Source organism: Onychomys torridus, chromosome 14, assembly GCF_903995425.1.
Source record: "Onychomys torridus chromosome 14, mOncTor1.1, whole genome shotgun sequence".
NCBI classification, from domain to species: domain Eukaryota; kingdom Metazoa; phylum Chordata; class Mammalia; order Rodentia; family Cricetidae; genus Onychomys; species Onychomys torridus.
The window spans coordinates 18,649,585-18,672,767 of NC_050456.1; positions in this window are offsets into that span (position 1 = coordinate 18,649,585).

Genomic DNA, 23,183 nt, shown 5'->3' on the forward strand with positions numbered 1-23,183 from the left:
CAGTCTTGTATAGCACACAAAATTTATATAAATTAAATATCAACTTTTTACTGAGTATCATATATTCAATATGAACATTTATATCATCTTATTAAATAGTGAAAAATAATGTATGGATAGAATTATGATGCATATTTGTAGATATTGTTTCTGTTATGCTTATGATTATTAGTGCTATGCCAACGTGATATTGTATTTCACATTTTTAAAACATGAAATGGCCCTGACATTAATAAATATTTTGTTATTGTTTATACTACAGAATTTTATTCTGTAAAGATAACTGATAGAAAGAAGCTTAGTAATGTAAAAACGTACATGAAAATACTGCCATATGTAGCAGTTGGGGCTTATTCTGAAAAATAAATTGTTCCAATGATTGAGGACATAACCCCAATGAGGGAATCATAAGAAATCAGACAAAGCTTCCCTGGATAACAATGGAAAACATTTTAAGCATGAAGAAGCTATAATACAGTATGGCATTTATAGGTACATTAAGATAAAGCATCCAGGAGCCAGTAAATTTTTTCATGCTGTCAGAGTGCTCAACGGTACATAATGAGCTGTCGTACTTCATCATCAGCATCTAGAGTGCCTAGTGCTTCAGAAAACTGCTTTCTGATAGGAACACTTCAGTTTCAGACTTACAGACATATCAATACTAACAGGTTAAGTAAAATGGCATTTGTTATTCTCTGAAATTTTACTTTTTTCCATCTCTTTTTAGATCAGAGTTCACATTCTCTCCATCACTTTCTTTTCTTTCAGATAAGACAGAGAGATGGAAAGGATGAGGGAGAAGAAAAAGAGGGCAAATGAGTCAACAAAGTCAAGAAATACAGAAGAAAGGCTGAGGAGATGCCTAAGATCCTAAAGTCGTTTCCAAGCATGAGGAGTTAAGGCAAATCCCCACAATCTGCAGACAAATGAAGGCATTTTAAGGATAAAATGGGGTCTGTTATCCCAGTGCTGGTGAGGCAGAAACTTCAGATTCCTGGGACTTTCTGTCCCAGTCTAGCTGAACTACAGAGTTCTATTAAAACACCTTTCAAAACTAGTTTAGAGAAGTTGTTGAAGGAGACATGTTAAAATTTACTTCCATCCTCAATGCGCGTGTGCGCGCGCACACACACACACACACACACACACACACACACACACACACAAGATTTGGGATTCCTTGCTTTTTAAAGTAGTTAATACTGGTTGCGTTTCCAGATTAAAAACAAGAAATTAGATTTTCCATGCTAAATTCATTAATTCTACAATCTCTGTTCTATGGTTATGGGAATCAACTCTTATTTCAAAAATATAATGAAGTATAGACTATTTTTTGTGCTGACCATCAAATCCAGGGCTTCACACTTGTAACACAAATTGTTTACCACTGAGCTACACTCTAGTCCACTTTGACTATTAAGTCTGAACCACATTGCCTGTGTCATCCTTCTCTTTATGACAAGGCTTTTCTGTTCATTGTGTACTTTTTGTTGTAGTATGCCTTACAACACTGATCAGGAACCTAAAGTTAGATTAAAAACGTGTGTGTGTGTGTGTGTGTGTGTGTGTGTGTGTGCATTATATTTATAATTAAGATATTTTATCTATATTTATGTAATTTTACATATAAAGATATTTTGCTTTTGGAATTCTCTTCTTCAATCTATAGAAGATCAATACCCCATTTTCCTCCAGGAGAAGTGAGTGAAGAGTTAGGAAATGGATGTACTAAATGTTTCATGAAACTGTTTCATATTTACTGTCTGTTACATTGTACCCAGAGGTAAGCAAGTAGCAGCCCTTGTCTTCAAGGAGCATATTGCCTATATAAAGAGCGACATGAAATTTAATTCTTTGTTATTCAAAATGTCATCTTCAGACCACACATGGACAGCATCATGGGGAATGTTAGAAATAGAGCCCCCACAGGTCATCCCCAGATTTCTGGATTTACAATGTGCATTTTCACTAAACCCAGGTGATTTGTACAGTGAAGATCAATAAACAGAGTAATGATTTTAATTGGGTAGAGATACTGTAGTAACACATGGAAAAGCAAGAAACAAAGAAATTAGGAAGGAAGGGGAGCTGCAAAGTCAAGAAAGTCTACACCCTTTACAGAGAAAAGGTTATAAGTTGCTTCTCTCCTACCACATCGGTTCCATGGATCTACTTAGATCATCAGGATAAGTGGAAAGGACTTTTTAACCACTGAGCCATTTTACTGGCCCCAAATAAATGTTTTAAAGGAATATTTGCTTTAGAATGTCTTTGGCTTGCATATCATTGGGAAATTAATATTAATATTGCCAAGGTCAGTGTGACAAAAGTTTGGTGAAATGCACCAATATCAAATAGAAGTTTCTCTTTTTATTTCATCATATGGTTTGTGGATGTCCACCAGGCTGCCTTCCAAGAACAGGTGTGTCAGTTACCACAATTCTTCACTTATGAAGAAAGAGATAAAATAGGGGTCATTCCATCTAGGGTCATATTCTCTACCACAGCTAAGTAGAGTCATTTACCTAATGATGATCATTTGTAAACTGAGACGTTTAAAATAAATTTCACGGTTTTGTAAAGCTTCACAAAGGAGACTCAAAAAGGTCACAGCAATTGTTTTGATGGGTTTCTGTCCATCAACTTTGAATACTCCTCCTTGCTTCTTTCCATTGTTTTGTTTGTCTGGGGCACTGAATATGACAAGAAGGGGGCTTGCTTCACAGAGATTGGGCATTTTCTTTGCATTGCTTTGGCATTGCATCTTATGTCTGTGTCCCTGATTACTATCTTTCACACAACAACCATATAAATAAAGTCTTCTGAACCATATCCTAGAACACAACTATATGTATGTATAAATGGTGTAGAGGTTCATGTGTAAGCTGACAAAATAATTTCCATACCAACCTCTCATTCTGTAGCTGAAATGCAGATGGAAAACTGAAGCCAAAGCCTGTACTTTGCAGAAAGCACAAAGGTATGGAAATATCAAATTATTGTAAAATAGTTCTTGTCACCATTTCAGAATATTACATTTACTTAGAGCGTATTCCAAAATGTAAATAGACTTTGTGATACAGTAATAGAGATAACTTCAAGATGAGTTATCAATATGACAAGTAGTCACAAAAAATTGCTAAAACTTGATCTGGTTACTTTATTATTATTTTTTATTATTTGATTTAGCTAGGCATTCTCATTTGCTTGTCATTTTTAATTTTCTACATCAGTTGTCAGATCCAATTATAGTTAGAGTCATTGCCATGGTTTATAGTTATCTATTCAAATTTCTTCCTGGAGTAAAAATATTCAAAGGAAAACATTTGCCATAGAATCTAATTTATAATTAGAAAAAGTAAATACATTTTATATACCACAAAAGAATAACTTACAAAGTTTCAATGTTTTTTTTTCAATAGACTTCTAAGTATCTCATGTATCAATAAATAACAGATTTTATTTTGATTTGTAGGACCATTATGGGGAACCTTTTGTAGAAATATTTTAAGCAGTGGGCTTTTTGTTATTGTTGTTTGTTTGCTTTTATTTTTGTTTGTTTATTTACACTTATGATTAGTATGTAACTAGACGATGATTCCATGGCCTTTCAAAACTATCTTCTGAACATACCAGAATAAAGGAATTAAACTGAAAATCTCTTTACTTAAATTTATCTAAGAAGTAATGTTTCCTCAACTGGGATCTATTCACCAGTGCATAAACTACTTGAAATGTTCTTACAAGGCCAAGCATGGTGGCTGGAGGTGCAAATTTTTAATACTTGCATTCAGGAGACAGAGATAGTAGGATTTCTGTGATTTCCAGGTCACCTTCTTCTAAGCAGTGAGTGTCAGTTCAGCTATGGTTACATAATCCTAAAACCAAACCAAAGAGTTTACAGAGAAGGCAAGTTAATTGGGACATTAATTGCTCTAGTCAAGGAATAGCTGAGGCCAGTGACTGGTAACAGTCAAGTAATATACAGGTCAACTCCATTGAAAATTGACTAACATAGTTGAGTGGGGTACTCAAAGGAGTCACAGAGTCATGAGTGTCTTTTGGTGATACACTATGGTAGAAGGAGTCACAGAACAAGATACTTAAGAAAGGAACTGGCTGGCTGCTTTTGCCCTGTTGCCCTTCATCTCTTGAATTCACTTCCCACTGACTGATGCGAATTTTGCCTTGGAGCCGGTGAAACCAATCTTCAGGAATCAGAAGGTTACAGATGGGGTCTGCTGGCAAATAGGTCCAGAACCAAAAAAGAATCTTTTGTGTTTTTATGAACCCAATGTAAAACACCAGCTTTAAAAGCAGTTTTCAGCAGTAGAGATAGGAATGCACACATTAGTCTCAAGCTTAGCCTTTCTGAGAAACCTCACACCTGCATTTTTCATTCATCAAAGAGGGCAGTGACTAGCAAAAGAAATCATAGCATGAAGAGAATTATATTAATCAAAGCAATTTCTGGTGAAAGGAGGCATGGAAATCTCGAAACAAGTGATAGAAAGAAAGCTACACTCTTCAAACCACTGAACTGGAAACAAAGCTTCAGATGATAACTATATGATTTTACAAAGGTTCCTCAAATTGCACAGGAAAATCTTTCTTTACAGTAATGTTTCAGGCTATTTAAAACAGAATCTCAGTCGAAGAACTGAACAAAGATGGGAGGATTGGACATAGAAGACAGTTAAATTTGGCTGTTATCCACACAAGAATAGAAGCCAAAATTATGCTGACTAAAAATGGAGCCAAGCGATGTCATATAGATTTGAAAATCATGTTGTGCCAAGGAAGATGCTAATGTTTTTCAGTTCTCAGGTTTGTCAAGGATCCTAGTTGTTTGATTTCTTAATCTAGTTTATGTATGCTAAACATCCTTGCATCTTTGCAAAGCCCTAGGTTCATCTATCCTCCCTCCCTCCCTCCCTCCCTCCCTCCCACTCCCTCCCTCCCCCTCCTTCCCTCCCTCCCTCCTTCCCTCCCTCCCTCCCTCCCTCCTTCCGTTCCTTCCTTATTTCTTTCCTTCCTTCCCTACTTACCTATCTGCATGTCTATCTTCTTTTCTTTCATCCTGTACTTCTTTCTATCCTAGATTACACTGACCTAGGCTGGAAGCTTAGATGGATAGTACATTCCAATCTTTGGTTCATTTTTGTATAGATATTAACTTACGATATGTGACTAATCAGACAATATAAACTCATTTTGGTAGTGGTATTGCCGTAATATTCATGACTCTTTTAAAACTAGCCACTGAATTATTCACAACCATAAAGTACTAGGATTTCATGAAAGGCCAGCATTTCAGGTGATATTTTCTATTTTTCCTCCCCTTTGTCTTGTAACTGAATTAAACAGCAGTCTTGGCTTATGATGATCATGAGAGAAGCACAACAGAGCAATTCTTGCAATATTACAAGAGTGGAACCTGTAACCATGATAAAATTCTCATGTGCACACAGGCATGTACATTACCATTTGCTAAAATACGTCTTCAAGGAGTGTTACAATATTTGGGATCCTCAGGTAAGAAATGATGCTTGACTAGAAAAAAAAAAAAAACTCCAACTGTTTAACAGTTGCCATTATTTTCTTCATAACTCTGTGAAATAGCTAATGTAATCAAATCACTCAGGACGTGAACCTCATAAGGTTAGATGACACTGGGATATTTATTCCAGTGTTTTGTTCCCCAATGACTTCCAGAGAGCTGCAAAGGAATAAGAAATTGAACAAATTAGCAGAAGCCAAAAGTAGCATTATAAAAAAATATAGGAGGTTAGAAAGCTTTATATGTGTGGGTGTGTGAAGTACTTACTGGAGTGGTTTTTTGCAAACATGATTCAAAACAACTCAATCAGTACCACTAAATATTCACATTATGTAAGATACTGTTAAGAATAATGGTATGTGCCAATGTATTTTATAAATATTATAGACTAATATGCATGTGAAATGTTAACATAGTTATCTCTTTTGAGCCTAAAACCATTCCTAAGAAACATAATTCAATTCTATTATTTATTTTCAATGGTTCTAATATCAGGAAACTCTTGAACAGATTTTCTTAAAATATATCTTTAATACTTCTCTTCCTCTTCCCCAACACCAAGTTTCTATGATGACTTCCTTATTACATTTTATTTATAGAGTGGCTTCTTGTTTTGCCTCATTTTTTGTTTGCTTTTGGTCTTGCTTTTATTTTTCGAAAGTTCTACTCACATCATCATTAGGTTGTTTATTTGATATCCCTCATATGGTTTAATATAAGTAGCAATAGCTATAAAGTTTCTTCTTAGGACTACATTGGCTGTATCCAAGAGCTTCTGGTTTTGAATTTACTCTCTGATGCCGTGCATGATACACTATTCATTCAAAAATGTATTATTTACTCTCTAAGTATTTTCTTTTAGATTTCTGTGGTTTTTCTATTTATACTTTTATTGTATTATGATCTGATAGGACACAAGAAAAACAATTGATTTGTATCCTATATGATCAATTTGGACAGGGATCTATGTGCTCCTAAAAATGTGTGTTGCCTATCTTTTGGGAGGGATTTTCTTTTTTTTGTATTTTTTAAATTTTATAATTAATTTAATATTATATATCAGCCATGGATTCCCCTGTCCTCCCTCCTCACCCCTCCCACTCTCCCCCAGTCCATTCCCTCCCCTCCTCCCCCAATTCCCACCTCCAAAGCAAGGATTCCCCTGGGGATTCAGCTCAGCCTGGGAAATTCAGTTGAGGCAGGTCTAGTACCCTCCTCCCTTCACCTAGACTGAGCAAAGTGTCCCAGCATAGGCCCTAGGTTCCAAAAATCCAGCTCATGCACTAAGGACAGGTCTGGGTCCTACTGCCTGGGGGGCCTCCCAAATAGTTCAAGCTAATCAACTGTCTCACTTATCCAGAGGGCCTGATCCAGTTCCATGGGTGCTCCTCAGATATTGGTTCATAGTTCATGTTTCCACTAGTTTGTCTATTTGTCCCTGTGCTTTTTCCAATCATAGTGTCAACATCTCTTGCTCATACAATCCCTCATTTCTGTCTCGATGATTGGACTCCCAGAGCTCCACCTGGAGCCTGGCCGTGGATCTCTGTATTCACTCCATCAGTCATTAGATGAGAGTTCTAGCATGAGAGTTAGGGTGTTTGACCATCCTGTTACCAGAGGAGGTCAGTTAAGGCTTTCTCTCAACCATTGCCAGTAGTCTATTGTGGAGGTATCCTTGTGGATTTCTGGGGACCTCTCTAGAACTTTGCTTCTTCCTATTCCCATGGGGTCTTCATTTATCATGGTATTTCTTTCTTTGTTCTCCCTCTCTGATCTTGATCCAGCTAGGATCTCCTGCTCTCCTAAGCTTTCTTTCCCCTGACCCTTGCCCCGCTTCATGTCCAGTTTGCTCATGTAGATCTCATCTATTTCTCTGTCGTTGGGTGATCCCTGTGTCTTTCTTAGGGTCCTCTTTACTAGGTAGCTTCCTTGGAGTTGTGAATAGCAGTCTAGTCATCCTTTGTTTTACATCTAGAATTCACCTATGAGTCAGTACATACCATGTTTGTCTTTCTAAGTCTGGGTTACCTTACTTGGGATGATTTTTTTTTCTAGATCCATCCATTTGTCTGCAAACCTCATGATGTCATTGTATTTCTCTGCTGAATAGTACTCCATTGTGTATATGTACCATTTTATTTATCCATTCTTCAGTTGAAGGGCATCTAGGTTGTTTCCAGGTTCTGGCTATTACAAAACAATGCTGTTATGAACATAGCTGAGCATGTGCCCTTTTGGTATGATTGAGCATTCCTTGGGTATATGCCCAAGAGTGACCTCAACATAAATCCAGTTACTCTGACCCTGATAGAAGAGAAAGTAGGAAGTAGTCTTGAACGCATTGGCACTGGAGATCACTTTCTAAATATAACACCATTAGCACAGACACTGAGAGAAACAATCAATCAATGGGACCTGTTGAAACTGAGAAGCTTTTGTAGAGCAAAAGACATGGTCAACAAGACAAAGTGACAGCCTACAGAATGGGAAAATGTCTTCACCAACCCCACATCTGACAGAGGGCTGATATCCAGAATATATAAAGAACTCAAGAAAATTAGGCATCAAAATTCCCCACAGTCCAATTAAGAAATGGGCTATAGAGCTAAACAGAGAAGTCTCAACAGATGATGCTCAAGTGGCTGAAAGACATTTGAGGAAATGCTCAACATCCCTAATCATCAGGGAAATGCAAATCAAAATGACTCTAAGATATCACCTTACACCTGTCAGAATGGCTAAGATCAAACACACTGAAGACAGCTTATGCTGGAGAGGATGTGGAGCAAGGGGAACTCTCCTCCACTGTTGGTTGGAATGCAAGCTTGTACAGCCACTTTGGCAATCAATATGGTGATTTCTTAGAAAATTGGTTGGGATTTTCTATGTATGTTAAGCCCAATTGACCCATGGTGTATTTTTGTTCTGAAGTACCTTGGTTTATTTTAGTTTGAAAACCTTATGTAAGCATGAATTCCTCACTAATACTATGTCAGGAACTACATGGTAGTTTATGCCCTTTAGTGTTTCCTCTATGAAACTGGTGATTCGTACTTACTTGGTGGATAAATTTTTACAATTGTATCTTTGTTATGAGTTTTCCCCTTTATTAATATGAGCTGTTCCTCTTTATCATTTCTTAGCTTTGATTTTAAGTCCTATCAGTTATATGGATAGCTATGCCTGCAGGTCTGTGGCTCACATTTTCTTGATAATTTGTTTTCTTTCTTTTTACACTGAGTTTATTAGATACCTTAGCTATCTAAGTTTCTTGGAGTCAACTCAGAGATGGTTCTTGTTTTCTAATCCATCTCATGAGTCTGATTTTTATTAGTGATCAGTTGAGGCCATTTAACTTGAGGTTATTATAGAAAGGTGTTTCATGTTTCTTTTATATTTGTTAAATGATGCTCTGTTTTGCTAGATTCTTGGTATTTCTTGGCTGCTCGTCACCACTATCTAGTTTGGAATTTATGGGTCAGGTTTCCTCTGGTCAGAGTGTTCTCTGAGCATGTCACAGCCCTTTGTTTGCCTAAGACATGGCCCAGTGCTTTCCGCCTTAGTGGCCCCCAAAATGTTTTTTTTCTATAGCTTAGCACTCATAGGCACTAATCTTAACACTTTGAATAACAATATGTTTCTGAATTACCCACTCCTCCACTGTATTAAGAAGCTTCTCTGGTTAAAGTTTGTAGAAGAACACATCTATGAATATAAACACAACTATTTAGAAGGCAGTTTGACAATCTGATCATTTAGAAAACCAACATCAACAGGTTATTCCATGTAGTCTGTCTTTCATAGCCATGGATTTGAAATGCTGGTGCATCTTTAGATTCTGTGACTCTATTTGGGCATCAGTCTAAACATCAAAGCCCCTAGAGTCTGTATACTAGCTGATCAGAACCACAGGCATAAAGCAACCTCTGAGACCATAGGAATCTGTAATCTGGCTACTGTTCACACAGTCTTCTTTGATTCTGCCAGAGCTACATATACTTTTATGGAATCCAAAGTAATTTTCACTAATTGGCTTCCACAATTTAGAAGTCTGAAAGTCACCTTAAAGTCTTGTCACTATCTGAGTTGGGTTTCCTCAAATCTGATGAGGTGATCCTAGATTGTTAAAACAAAATGCCAGAGGCTTCAAGGCATGTAAATACAAGACTTATTTCACAGCATTTGGGAGGTGAATAGTTAAAGATCAAAACACTGGTGTTTAAGTTTGACTTTCTACTTCATTGGTGGCATCCTCTCAGTGTCAACTCAAGGCCAAGTTCTCTTACGTCTCTTTAGTATGAATACTGATACTATTTTTGACATTACCATCCTCATAACCTAATTACTTTCAAAAGTGTCAGCAGCTATAGGTACCACAGTAGAGCTTGTAATTTCAATATGTGGGTATTTAGTGCCACATTTGTTTGAGGCCATCACACTGTCCCATATCACCTCCCAGTAAGTAAGGAGAGACCAAAGCATCCTTGAATCTTTTGGCCATCTGTTTTTCCAACTTGTAGTTACAAATCTCAGAATATCGTGGAAAAGGTTTTCATTCTATTTTGCCTTGTGTATCTTCTCTCCCAGTCCTCATTTGCCACAGCTCCCATTATGATGATGCCAGGTTTCAGTCAACAGTGAGCATATCACAAACAGGCTCTGAGTATGGACTCAACCTTCTGCTGCCCCAGTGTTAGTGAGAGGCCATCATCACTCTCTCTTTTGCTCTGAACTTCTCAGTATTTCCCTCACATCTCCCATACCATTACCTTCTGGTAGAGACATTTTAGGCCAGTTATACATTATTCTTCTACTACCATCTTGTCCTTTGAAGATATGAGCTCAAATATCACTCTTCTGGAGGTTAGAGAGATATGAATGGGGATGGTTAAGAATATTAACTTTGTCAGGACAAAAAAAAGTAAGAGTCAAATCAGTGACTGACAAAGAGAAGAATATGGTCATATGCATTAAAGAAGAGAGAGCAGTCGGGCTAAAGGCTCGCAGGGCATGAGAAGTCAAACATATAGAGGCATGTTAAATATCCCAGAACCAGAATGTTGGGCTTAAAGGACAGGTGGTGAAGGATGATATCAGTACTCTAAGGTAGGGCTTTATAGGACATAAGAACTTATAAATCTCAAGTTGTATTCTTAACTGGTTGGTTTATCCTCCCCAGCATACACACACAACAGTAAAGCTGTTATGCTTTGTCTATAAAACCCTCTGCTATCTAGTTTAGGGGCTGGTCAGACACCTATATTTGCCTTGACAGTTGAAAGCAGACATTAGAAGCTATCTACAAGGATTAAAAAGGACTAAATCAAAGAATCTGTGACACTCCTTGGCATAGACCTGTGATTGACACAGAATCCTGTGGAACCTATAGACTCTACAGTGTCTGGTCATGGGAAAAGCCAATATCTTCCTGATACTATCCTTCTACTATGGTTCTGGAAGATCCTCCTAGAAGCCCAATCATTTTTTCAACTTTCTTTTTATTTATTTTTTGTGTCTTTCACATCATGTATCTCAGTCCCATGTATTTCCTCATATCTGCCTTCTGCCCTTGCAACCTCTCCCAAAAAATAATAAAAAATAAAATTGAAAATTGAAAAGAAAAAAAGAGGGTGTAAATCAATCTTGTCACTGAAGCTGTAGTGTGACACAGTGAATAATACAGTAAACCCTTTTATCTCTATATATTTACTTGCTAGTGTTGGTTACAAAGAGTCATTGATCTGGTTCAAGGCCTCTGGTTTCAGCTACACTATGGACACTGGGCTCTCACTGGGACTCCTCTTGGATATGCTGTTGTTACCCTGTGTCATGGAGATCCTACAGCTTTGGGTCTGTAAGTCAGGTCCCTTCACATGCTCCAGCAGATCATAGATGGGGTCGATGTTAGGGTGGGTCAACTTATTACACTGGTTCTGGACCTCAGTAGTTGCAGGGTTGGTTAGCCCTCCATCTCTTCCCTATCTTCACCACCAGGACAAGCTCTCCAGCATTGCTCTGGCTAGTTCACTCCTTGCAGATGAGCAAGGGGCAGAGAAAGTTCCCCTGCTTTCATGCCCTCAGGGTCAGCTCTCTAGGAGAGGTGCAGGGGCCACTCTCCTGATTGTTGTAGCTGGTGAGGGGAAGGGACAGTTCTCTCACTCTTATGGCCTTTGGGGGAGCCTCTCCCACCACCTGTCACAGGCTAGGGTTGGGGGAGGATCTTTCCCCAACCCATATCACCATATGGCACATGTTGGCTGGAACCAGATCTCTTATGTTCATGTTCTCCAGCTGCTCACCCAAGCCTGAGTCAACAGGTTCAGCTCCACTGTTCTTCCCAGACAAGGTGAAAGACCCACTTTCCCCAGTGTTGCAGCTGATAAAGGGGAGGGCCAGCTCCCTTGCCAGCTGGAGGCCGTAGGGATGATAGTTATTTCTGTTAACCTCAGAGTGAGGCAATACATTGAGAACCACTATTAGGAGCCCACACTTATTCTCTAAATGCCAGTTTACAGCCCTCATTGGATGTCCTAAAGCACCATTTTTTCTAATGTTCAGCAAAAAGCTTTATCCATAACTGAAATGTTCAGGGAATTGTGAAGGCCCACCTGCTGCTTGAGATCTTCCAGTGACTTCAAATTATTATTGTTGTGAAATCCCAAGTCGTTCACAGTTCAGAAAGCTTGCCATGACTCAACAATGTCTTAAAGGTTCAGGCTTCCTTTCCCTTTACTTGTCACAGTCCATTCACATCCATGTCCACATCAGTCCATCACAGTATCCTGCTTTCCCAGGAATGCTAATCTCCGACTATCAGACATTTGCTACAATCATTGGCTTTCCTTGAAATGCATTCCTTCTTCTTTTAAACTGATAAAAATCTTCACAGTATTAATTAATGTCCACGAGACTCTTCTTCAGGAAAGTGTTGCAGCTTTAATGCCTCTGTACTTTACCTCCTTTAATTCTTCTCAGTTTGGAAATTTAAAAAATCATTTAAGTTTTTGGGTTTCTTTTTTATGTCTATCTATCCTATTATTCTGAAACTCCACAGAGGTCTGTCTTCCTTCCTTCCTGTAGAAGGAACTAATTAGTTGGGTTGGTAGTTGAGGGAATTATGTGCTCATAATTCTATATTGCTTTTAGCATTGCTTGTAAGATTTAAATAGCCTAGTCCTGATAATATGTTCAGTGTGTTGCTAGAATATAGTACTGTGGCTCAATTAACTGCTAGGAATCTTCAAATATGTGTTTTCATTTCCTTGGTTATAAACTAAAGAAAAAAATGACGGTAAGATTTGCAATTCACATTTTCTAACATGATTTCCTACATTGGGTTTTAAAAAAAGCAGGCCCGATAGCAAGGTTATATAAGCAAGCCCCAGAAACATGATGATAGAGTAAGAAAGTAAGGCAGAAAAGAGGGGGAAAGCAATGCAGACCTTGTTAGTTAGTGGAGGTCCCTTCATTGGTGGGCTGAGTATGACTGGGGCTTCTCTGAAGGTCTGGAGCCAACATCACTCAAGGTTTCCCCATGAAGAAGCAGAGAGCTGATAAACTCACAGCCATGGTTTAGATATGAAGTGCTCCTCTCAAAGGTTCATGTATTGAAGAGTTGGGTCCCATCTGCTGGTGCTACTTTGCATGTTGAATAAACCTCAGGACTACCTGGCTTGGGGATCCACGTCACTGTGATGGTTCTTCAGGCAAGAATAATATTATTTACAGTACCTTTCTGTTGCTGTGTGCTTCCTGTTTTCCACAATGTAAACAACTTCTGCCACATACTCCTGTACCACAGTATACTGCCTCATTTGGGCCCAGAGATGTAGAATCAAGTAACTGTGGCCCAAAGCCCTCTGAAACTGTGAGTGAAGTAAATTGTCTCTTGGACCTAGTGGGTATTTGATGACAGCATTGAGAAGGCTAACCAATACCCCTCCATGTACTTTTCTACCCTTAAGAGTTGATGGTGATTGTTCCTGTGACTAACCCTGTTACTAAAGAACTCCACAGGAAGTCCTCGTGGTAATTGTAAACTTGATTGACATGCTGACACACTAGTACTTGCTTTTTATTGTTCATTTGATTTCTTAGTCATGATCACTGAAGGTCTCATGGTTGTAAGAACCATTCATACACTATCCAAAACTGGTACAATACTTCTGTAAGGAAATTTTGTAATATGTAGCCAATAAAGATACAGCATTTGATCTGTGTAAGTCTACCTCAGATATTTTTCTTCAGTAAAAATTGTAAATTAATGCCAATACTTTTTTATTTACAAATACATAATTTATAAATCACACAAATTAAAAATAAAAATATTTTAAACAAAATAAAAATGAGTAGCACTATCTCTAGGTAAAATATAAATACTATTTATAGTAAATACAAAGTTTTACTTTAACATTAAAATCTCACTACAAATGCAGGAAATATCTATAATTCACAATGAGCATTTTACAGTAGTTTTAAACTTTTTACAAAACTATCTTGTAATAGTGTGCTATGCTAAAATATTAAGTTATATTTAAATAGAAAATATCAGGAGGACAAGTCACTTCTGCTCCCCTAGGATAGGGCATCAAACCACAATACAAAGTATGATTCCATCGGTGTTTAGCTTTAGAATGCCAATGAATTTACTGGGATTACTTACAGAGCACGGGTAATAGGTTACTTACAAGAATATAGTAGATCCCAGAGCAATCACACCACTGAATAGTCTCATCCCAGTATGGATGACTTCCCCATAGCTGTAGAGATCTACCTTTTGCTAATATTTCATAGTCGTCACATTCTAGCATCTTTGAGAGCATGAGGCAATGTGCAGTTAGTGCAGAATCATGCAGCTGGCTAGGAAGAACAGGAGGAAGTGGCTGGAATCTCAGATGAAGTTCCAATGGCCCTCCTAACCACTATATTCCTAGTCAGCTGGCTTCCTCAGTAGTGACATTTCCTTTAGGGTTTTGACGCACTTCATAAGTGAGCAATGATAACTCTGTGACACTCAGGATCTTTATTCTGCCAACACTCCTGCAAAAGAAATAGAAGAACCAGATCAGGAGCAAGAATTAGATAATATGAGATGACCAGCTGACTTGGGCAGCATCCCACCAAAGAATATTTCTAGAGTCTGAGAGATTGTTTATATACTCTTAAAAATTTGAGATGATATTTATGAGAAAAATGTGTTGTATAAAATTCTCAAAGAACTAATAGAAACACACACACATATAATTTAAAAAAATCCTTTCTTGTATCAGCTTAAGTTAGTCACAATTTATTTATTTCATTAGAGAACTTAAGCCTATTTTTACAAAGATAGTCTTTTTAAAACCTTTCTGAAAATTTCATCAAGGTCAAAGTGACCTCCTGGAAAAAGTCTTTAGTGGAAGGTATCATGTTGCTAAGTGACAGGTAGAATCTGCTCTCCTGGTGCCATGCCCCTGGTTACTGCCACTAATCTTAAAGCCGCAGTGTGTCTCTTCAGCCACACATTTCAGTGTTGATGTTGTGTTGTAAGCAACTTCAGGGATTTTTACCATAGAGTGCCCTGTACCTCTGTCCTCTTCACATTGAGTTTGTATTTCCTTCTATGCTGAGGCTGAGACAGGAATTCTCAACACCCGGTCCATAGATGTCTATACTCACCTAGTCTTTTGTTCATGCCTTACCAACTGCTCAACTTTTGTTCAACTTTCCAACAGTTGTACTGTTTCCCTTCCAAGGTTTATTCTACCTTTTCTCTGAGTCTCATCTCTTCTAGTATCCACGGGAACACATCCTTTACAGAATTTAAACTTGCTAAATCACTTTCATATTTCACTGACCAGTTTTTCTTTTTCTTTTCTTTATTGTCATGAAACAGCAGATGTAGCCTATTTATAAAGAAAGAAGTTTATGTCAGGGCAGAACTGACTCAGACAGGGTGAGAATCTCATGGTGAACAGCAGAGGGCGATAGCAGGAGAAAATATTGGTGCCTGGGGTCATGTTTCCATCTAGGTAGCAGAGGGAACTGGAGAGGGAGCGGGTTCTGTTTGTTCCTTTATAACATGTCCCTAAAGAGAATTCAAGAATTCTAGAGAATATATAGTCTATGACCTTCCACCAGACCTCACCTCTCAAAGATTTACACTCCCTTCTAGTACTGCCACCCTAGGTAGTCTGCAAGTTCAAGCAAACAACTCGAAATACACACACACACACACACACACACACACACACACACACACACAAACACACCAAAAAAAACCCCACTCAAACTATTGTGCACATTAAACAATTATTTCCAAATTATTTACAGATTAACATACATTTATATTTGAACAGAAGCTTATCCCTTTTTTCTTATATTTAAAATAGATTTTTTAAAAACAATATATTCTGATTATTTCCCTTCCCTCATTCCTCCCAGTTCCTCCTCCTCTTCTTTCCCCTCCACATACATATCCTTTCTGTCTTTTCCTAGAAAACAGTCTGCCAGGCTCTGGTAGACACTAATCCCAGCACTCTGGAGGCAGAGGCAAGTAAAGTAGATCCAGGCCAGCCTGGACTACAGAACTAGTTCCAGGATAGCCAGGGCTATCCAGAGAAATCTTATATTAAAAGTACAACAAATAAACAAACAAAAAAATCTGAATAGTTCAAAACAATCAAACAATATACAAGCCAAAGAAAAAGCACAAGAAAGACATATGGACACAGAGACACACACTTTCACACACGGAAATCCCATTAAAACACAAAACCAGAAGCCAAAACATATACACAAAGGACCACCTCTGACTCAACATTAGAAGTCAAAGAACCTCCAAAGATGCCACTGAGTTGATTTTATGCTGGCCATCTACTGCAGGGCTTGCAGTCTATCCTTAAGAAGGCTCTGTTTATTCCAGTGAGATTCCCTTGGAGAAAACAAATGTTTCATTAGCAAGTGGTTATCAATTGGAGATAGTTTCTGGGTTAGGGAGGGGCATATGTCCACTTCTCCTCTCTGCTGTAGATCCCCATCTAGAACAGAACAGGTCATCTACACATGCTGCCAGCCTCTCTTAGTTTAATGGACATCAGTTGTTTTGTGTTTAGAAGCCTTGATTTCTTGTTGTCTTCTACCCGCTCTGCTCTTACACACACCCACTCTACTTCCAGAGTTCCTTGAGCAGTGAGGGGAGATTTTATGGAGACATCCCATTTAGGGTTGAGTGTTACAAGGTTTCACTCTCTATATAATATCTGTCTGTGGGTCTCTGTATTTCTTTCCATCTGCTGCAGGAGGAAGCTTCTCTAACGATGTTTGAACAAGGCACTGGTCTAAGAGTATAGCAGAAAATCATTCGGAGTGATATTGTTGATACATTCCTTTAGAAGAACAGTAGTATTTAGTTTTCCCCAAGGTTCCTGGCCTATTTAGTCTTAGGTTTTTGGAGACTCTATTCCAGTAGCATCAGGTATGGGTTCTATCTCATGGAGTGGGTCTTAAATCAAATCAGATATTTATTGGTTACCTCCATAAGCTTTGTACCGACATTGTACCAGCTTATCTTGCAGATAGGTCACCACTGTAGATTAAAAGGTAGTCAGGTTAGTGCTGACCTTTCTCCTTTGGTGGTGTGCAAAGCACCTTCCAATACCACAACACTAGTTAGTAGTGGTGAAGGTTCTAAATGAGCACCAGCTCAAACTCTTGGTATTCAGTGAATCATGTGGGTATTGTCTTCAGAATAGGTCTTCTCTATCAATTTCTGGAGAGCAACAAATAGCCTTGGCAGTAGCCTGGATTGTTTGGGGATTCCCATGGAACAGTTTTGGCCAGCAACTCGGTTAGATGTATGCTGTGGATATTGCTCTGTGTAAATAAAGTTCTGATTGGCCAGTGGCCAGGCAGGAAGTATAGGCGGGACAAGAGAGTAGAGAATTCTGGGAAGTAGAAGACTGGAGAGAGACACCGCCAGCCGCTGCCATGAGAAGCAACATGTAAAGACACTGGTAAGCCACAAGCCATGTGGCAAAGTATAGATAAGCAGAAATGGGTTAATTTAAGATAGAAAAGGTAGATAACAAGCAGCCTGCCATGGCCATACAGTTTGTAAACAATGTAAGTTTCTGTGTGCTTTCTTGGTTGAGTCTGAGCGACTATGGGACTGGCGGGTAAGAGAGATTTGTCCTGACTGGGCCAGGCAGGAAAATCTTACTTCAGATGTAACTCATTCTCAACACTGAGATCTTCATTTGGTGACAGAGTAAGTTCAGCTGGAGTTCTGTCTCCCCAGTTATTTCACTAAAATTGCCTTTGTATTATACACATATACATATATATTAGGGAGCTTTTATTGTATTAGGTTTTCCATACAATCCCTCAAATGGCCCTTAGTTTTAGATGTCCCTCTCCGTATTTTCTCCCCTCTTTCTTCCCCTTCTCCTTGATTATCCTATTCCACTCCCCTCCAATCCATACATAACTATCTGTTCTACTTCCCCATCCTAGGGAAAGCCATTCCTCTCCCCAGTACCCTGCTCTGTATTTAACCCCCACGGTCATATAAATTGTAGCTTAATTATCAATGAATTAACAGCTAATATCCATACATTATCAAGTACATACCATTTTGTCTTTCTGAGTCACTTCACTCACGATAATTTTTTTCTAGTTCCAACTTGATATTGCATAGTTTAATTTCTTAAAATTGCTTAGTAGATTTCCATTGTGTAAATGTACCACATTTTCTTTATCCATTAGTGGACATCTAGGTTGTTTCCAATTTCTGGTTATTGTGATTAGAGCAACAATGTACATGATTGATTGTATGTCTCCAGAACAGAATGGAGCATTCTTTGGGCATGTGCCTAACAGATAAGGGCAAATAAACTGACTCTGATAGACTAGAAAGTAGAAATAGTCTTTAACTTGTTGGCACAGGAACATATTTTCTGTACAGAACACTAATAGCGTAGACATTGAAAACAACAATTAATAAATGGAACCCCATGGAACTTAATAGTTTCTGTACAGAGAAAGATACAACCATTTATACAAAGTGGTAGTCTACAGAATGGAAATATTTTCTTCCTGACTACACATCCAATAGAGGGCTTATATTCAAAATACATAAAGAACTCAAATCCTGGACATCAGGGGGAAAAAAGAAACCATTTAAACATGGGATACAGAACTAAACAGAGAATTCTCAAAAGAGGAAACTCCAATGTTCAAGAAACTTGAATATTCAACATCTGGAGTCATCAGAGAAAAGCAAATCAAAACTATTTTAAGATTTCATCTTTTTTGTTTGTTTATTTATTTATTTTATTTTTTATATTTTTTCTTTTTTATAATTTAATTTGATTTTAAATATCAGCCATGGGTTCCCCTGTCCTCCCCACTCCCGCCCCGTCCCTGCCTTCCCCCCACCCCACCCCCCATTCCCATCTCCTCCAGGGCAAAGACTCCCCTGGGGATTCAGCTCAACCTGGCAGATTCAGTAGAGGCAGGTCCAGTCCCCACCTTCCAGGCTGAGCAAAGTGTCCCTGCATAAGCCCCAGGTTCCAAACAGCCAGCTCATGCACTAAGGACAGGTCTGGGTCCCACAGCCTGAGTGCCTCCCAAACTGTTCAAACTATTCAACTGTGTCACTTATCCAGAGGGCCTGATCCAGTTGGGGGCTGCTTAGCTTTTGGTTCATAGTTCATGTGTTTCCATTAGTTAATTTCTCTGTCATTGGGTAATCCCTGTGTCTTTCTTAGGGTCCTGTTTTCTAGGTAGCCTCTCTGGAGTTGACCTTCAGCAACATAGCATTATACAAGATCAACTCAAAAAAATCAGTAGCCCTCTATATACAATAGACAAACAGGCTAAGAAGGAAATCAGAGATACATCACCATTTACAATAGCCACAAATGATATAAAATACCTTGGGGTAACTCTAACTAAGCAAGCAAAGGACCTATATGACAAGAACTTTAAGTCCCTGAAAAAAGAAATTGAAGAAGATGTCAGAAAATGGAAAGATCTCCCATGCTCATGGATAGGTAGGATTAACATAATAAAAATGGCGATCTTACCAAAAACAATCTACAGATTCAATGCAATTCCTATCAAAATACCAACACAATTCTTCACAGACCTGGAAAGAATAATATTCAACTTCACATGGAAAAACAAGCAAACAAACAAAAAAACCCAGGATAGCGAAAAGAATCCTGTACAATAAAACAACCTCTGGAGGCATCACGATCCCTGACCTCGAGCTCTACTATAGAGCTACAGTAATAAAAACAGTTTGGTACTGGCATAAAAACAAACATGTGGACCAATGGAATCGAATTACAGACCCTGACCTTAATCTGCACATATGAACATATAATTTTTGACAAAGAAGCCAAAACTGTACAATGGAAAAAAAAAAGCATCTTCAACAAAAGGTGCTGGCATAACTGGATGTCAATGTGTAGAAGGCTACAAATAGATCCATATCTGTCACCGTCAACAAAACTTAAGATTTCATCTTACACTAGTCAGAATGGCTAAGATCAATAAAACAAGTGACAGTTCATACTGGTAAGGATGTGGAATAAGGGGAATACTCATCCATTGCTGATGGGAATGTACTTATACAGCCACTATGGAAATCAGTATGGTGGTTCTTCAGGAAGCTGGAAACTGAACAGAAGCTCTTGAATGACAAGCCTTTACTTACTATCCTCAGTTCCTCATTTTTCTTTTATCTATGAGTAGGGTCTGTGAATAAGCTTGAAGGAATGCTTCTTATCATATCCTGACTTTGAAATTCAGTTCCAGCAAACATCAATTTTGTTTCCTTTGGCTGCCATGATTTCACTTTTCCTGTCTTTCCTTTGCCTGATTTTGTTCAGTGATGTTTCTGTATAACTTGCCTTAAAGCCCTCTTTCCATCTTCTAAATTCCATGCAGTTCATTGTTTATCCCTTTGCTTATATCTTGTTAGTTTTCTTGTTAGTCCTACACAAGACACCTTAAAGCATCATTCCACATTCTTTGGTATAATTTCAAAACTTTAACTTTTGTTTGTTAATGACTCAAAAGTCAACAACTTTATTGCATTTAGTTATGCCTAGTTTTGAACATATTTATCCATTTCATTTTTTAAAAAGCTAACCTTTAACTAGGTAATGGTGGCACATGCCTTTAATTCCAGTACTTGGGAGGCAGAGGTAAGCAGATCTCTGTGAGTTTGAGATCAGCTTGTTTTAAAGCATGAGTTCCAATACAGCTGGAGCTGTTACAAAGAGAAACCCTGTCTCAAAAAACAAAAATAAAAAACAAACAAACAAATAAATAAATCTTTAAGAAATGCCTACCATGTGCCAAGCAAATTACTATTTGCCTAGGACGTGACATAAACAAGAGACAAGAGCATATGTTTCGTAGTACATATAGACAACAATTAAACAGGCAAGATTGATGAGGTATCAGAGTTATATCAGAGTAGGGAATAGGTGAGTTTGAATAACCATGGAAGTTGTCATGTTTAAGGAGGTAAATAGAGATCAGAAAGGTTGGTTATAGTAATTAGAGTGAGGACACACAGTTGCACACTACACAGGAGTCAATAAGACCTTTATCTAAAGGTTGGATCTAACTTCAAGGACAATGAGGGAAAAAAAGCAATTTTAGCAAGAGAGTAGAATTTCCATAATTTTATCATTAAATGTTTAATAATTTGAATATTTTAGGTTTAGAGTAAAATTGATAGGAAGGTATATATAGAGAGACCCCACACATCTTCTGGATCCTCTAGAAGACCTATATTATTTGGTTTAAATGCCTGAGGCTGAGATGATAGTTCATTGGGTAAGAGCACTTGTTGTGCAAACACAAGGATATGAGTTTAAACTTACATGTGGCTGTGCCCATTTCTGATCTCAGTACTATAGAAGGTGGAGACAGAAGGATCCTTGGGCCTTGCTGGCTACTAGCCTAGGCAAAAAATAGTGAGTTACAGTTCAGAAAGAGGTCTTGTCTTGAAGGAATAAGGTGGAGAGTTATAGAGCTATTTATTCTGTAGTGGGGTGACAGGTCATTGTAGTTTTGATGCTCGTTTTCACCATGACTATTTTCATGTATCTGATAACTATCTGTATATTTTCAATTTTTCATGTGTTTTCAATTTTTTGTGTATCTAGCAGAAGTTTGTATGCTATTTTGAAAAATGTATACTGTTATTCTCAACATCAGATTATTTTCTTTTTTGTATTGAAGTCTCAGGACCATTTTTTTTGTATAGGTAGGATTTTTGATTTTTTTGAGTTCTTTATATATATTGGATATTAATCCTCTTTTAGATGTATAGCTGACTGCTGTGGAATTATTCTTCTGTATACTGTGAATATATATATATATATATATATATATATATATATATATATATATATATTTGGTTAATAAAGAAATGACTGGCAGTAGCCAGGTTGGAAGTATAGGCTGGAAAGCCAAACTGAGAATGCTGGGAGGAAGAAAGGTGGAGTCTGAGGAGTCAACAGGAAACACAGAGGGAGTAAGACATGCTGGAGGATAGCTAAAACCATGAGCTGCATGGCAATACATAGATTAATAGAAATGGGTTAATTTAAGTTTTAAGAGCTAGTTAATAATAAGTCTGAGCTATTGGCTGAGCATTTAGAATTAATATTAAGACACCATGAGTGGTAATTTGAGAACTGGCAGTCGAGAAAGAAATGTCTGTGGCTGCTGGCACAGGAAAACTTCGTCTACAAATGGTACCCAGTGTGGGTTTACATATATCCACATAAAGCCTGGGAAAGCTTAGGAAAAGGTTCTAAACATACAAAAACTGAGCCAGACACAGCTTCGTAGACTCGTGTCTCTCATGCTAGCTATGGTACTGCAGTGAAACAGTGTTTGAAACAGTTATTCTTGAAGGAGTAACTAGGCTAATGGAGTCTAACCTCTCAATGGCAGACTGGCATTTAATAAAGGAGATGAAGCCAGCCACAGGCCAAGAAGAATGGGAAGCTGAATTCCAAAAACACCAGCAATTTCCAGAATTTAGAATCCTGAATCATGACAGGACACTAGCGGAATACAAGTTTAACTGGTATATGGAATACTTGCACCAAATGTGAGGTCAAGCTGCAGGCCTTGCATACATCCTACTTCACAAGTGAGTCTGTCAGATACACTAAGCCTGTAGACCAAAGATGATGCCCCAAAGTGCAGAGAAACCTCAGGTCAAAGTCCAGGAAATCTGGCTGTTTCAGTCATAACTTATTATTTAGAAGATGCTTGTTTGCACTTGTTGTTTTACTAGGTAATAGTATTTCCTTCTTGGGTCTCTGAGGGGTTGGAGATTTAGATAGTTATAGTTACAATTTTCCTAGTTAAGAAATTCAGAAAAGAAACTCACTAAGAAGTGATTAAGTGTGTAAGTTTGAAAGAAATCGTAAGATAGTTTTCTGTTGCTAATATAAGTTAGGATAGAAAGTAAATTAGGCACATTTTGAACTGACCAAAAATAGGATAGATAATGGAATATTTTCTCTGAATTTGTCAAATGCAAATGGACTAGACATAGTTGATGTATTTGTTTCTTGTATATATTGTATGTAGTTATTGT